Below are 2,168 nucleotides of genomic sequence, written 5' to 3'. Positions count from 1 at the left end.
AATATCTGTTCTGCTCTTATAATTTATTTCTTATTTAATAGAAACAAGTCATACTTTGGGATCCTTTCTTTCTGTTCTTTCAACATTTATTTTTTAAAAAATCAATTTTTTTTTAGGGTTAAACTGGGCTGAGAGCTGGAGTATTTGACAGCTTTTGGGAAAGCTGTCTGCAAGGTTTTATTGGTGAGCTTTGTTGTCTTGTATTAATCAGAGCAGAATTTGTCTTATTTTTAATGAATGCAGAACACCTGTATGTGGAATTGTAAAGCATAGCACTTACTGTGATAATGAAGTAATTAGATATTTGTACATATTATTATTTATGATATAAAGGGAATGCAGTTTAAAACAGCTAAGAGATTTCTTTTTTTTCCCTTTCTTTTATTTCACCATTAGTCATTACTCTATTTTTCCCCCTTTCTCTCTTTTAAGTCAACTCTTACAATTTCCTTTTGCGTGACTTAGTGTTGGCATGTATCATTGTTCATTAAAGGGATTTATCAGAAGTCAAACTGAAAGGCATTATGAATTCACCTTGTATTTTGCCACTGTTTCTTAAAAATTCCTATTTTTTTGAAATAAGACTGCAGCCTGAAACATAGCTTCATCGATGCAGCTGTTTCAGTCTCACAGCTCAGCCTGAAAAAATCCCACAAACTAAAACATTCCTCCCCACCACCTATTTCCCACTTGTTTTCTTCTCTAGCAGTCTTTTTCCTTCATTCTGTGCTGACCCTGCCAAGATTTCCTTCCTCCCCCACTCTCCCTGAAGAAACACATTTTGGTAACTACATGAAGATGTAACTGGTGGGTGGGACCTCTGGGTTGAATGGGAATGCCCAGCTTAGCCCGATTTTTGTGTGAGATGTGCACAGTTAGCTGTTCTGTGAATATCTTTTGATTTAGGGAGGAAGAGTATGAGGAGTGAAGAATAGCTTTGGGGAACTGAAGTTGGCCTTGCTGTATGTCTCTCTCTCTGGTGTTTGCGTTTCTGCTCATCAACAGTGTGAGATATTTTTTCTCCCTTTCCTCTCCTCCTCCCCTTTTCCTGTTTCTCTCCCTCAGCCACCACATCCTTCGTAGTGCTGCTTATCGCGGAGATTTTTCTTCTCTCTCTCTGAGTTCTCACTCTGCTGCCTATGATTAAGCACTTGGAACATTTCCAGCCTGATGACTGCAGAGTTTTGCAATGAAACTCCTTTGAGGTTTACTGCAGCAAGGCTGCCTCTTGAAATGCAGTGCTCTGAAGGAGTCAGGCTTTATGTACCCTAATGCCTGTCTGTCTTTGTATAGATTTTGAAAGTGCTTCGCATATTAAATGCATTGTTGCTATCTGGGTAACAGCAACAATCTGCACCATCGTAGCAGAAAAATGTTTCATTGTTACAAACTGCACAAAATCCTTCCTCTAGAAAACTACTATTCTCCTGTCTGCTGAAATGTACAGACAGCTGAACTGATGGACACTCTGCTACCATTGACTTTTCAGGTTCTGCTTTCTGTGGGTTAGCCTGAAACAAAAGTTGCATCTACTGCTATGCCCAAATTAGACAGGTTTCTAAACTTCATATTATTTGAAATTTGGGTCTGAATATACCAACTGAAGTTCATCTTAGCTTCAGCTGTAAGAAAAGGAATCGCTTCCGGTAGAAGATGTCACAGCTACAACATTACATTGCTTAATTGCTATATTACAGTCACAATTGCTACATCTGATTCTACATTAACTCCTTCTAAAATGAATGGTGGAGGGCAATTATTGTGCTAATTAAACTAAATTAAGGTCTTGCTTAAGACAGAATAAGTGAAGATGCCATGCTGGATAGAAAAATACTGTGTGATAGACTTGGAAGCTTCCTCAAGAACATTGTCCTAAGCTTTTAGACTGCAAGCTGTCCTCAAAAGGCACTGCTTTTTGTTACTTTATCTTTCACTCCAGGCTGTGTACACTGATAAAACACTATGTATCAATAGTGTCAGCGTTTCATTGCCAAGAAGCTTTTTCTCAGGGGTTTTATAGCCATTTAACATAAAGCTGGTAGTAACATTGTCCACTGGCTGAGACTGTCGGGAATTAAAAGACAACTGAATCATAGAATCATAGAATAGTTCAGGTTGGAAGGGACCTCTAAAGCTCATCTAGTCCAACCCCCCTGCCGTGGGCAGGG

The sequence above is a fragment of the Pygoscelis adeliae genome, unplaced genomic scaffold, assembly GCF_000699105.1.
Source record: "Pygoscelis adeliae isolate BGI_AS28 unplaced genomic scaffold, ASM69910v1 Scaffold358, whole genome shotgun sequence".
NCBI lineage: Eukaryota > Metazoa > Chordata > Aves > Sphenisciformes > Spheniscidae > Pygoscelis > Pygoscelis adeliae.
This window is presented reverse-complemented; position numbering follows the sequence as displayed.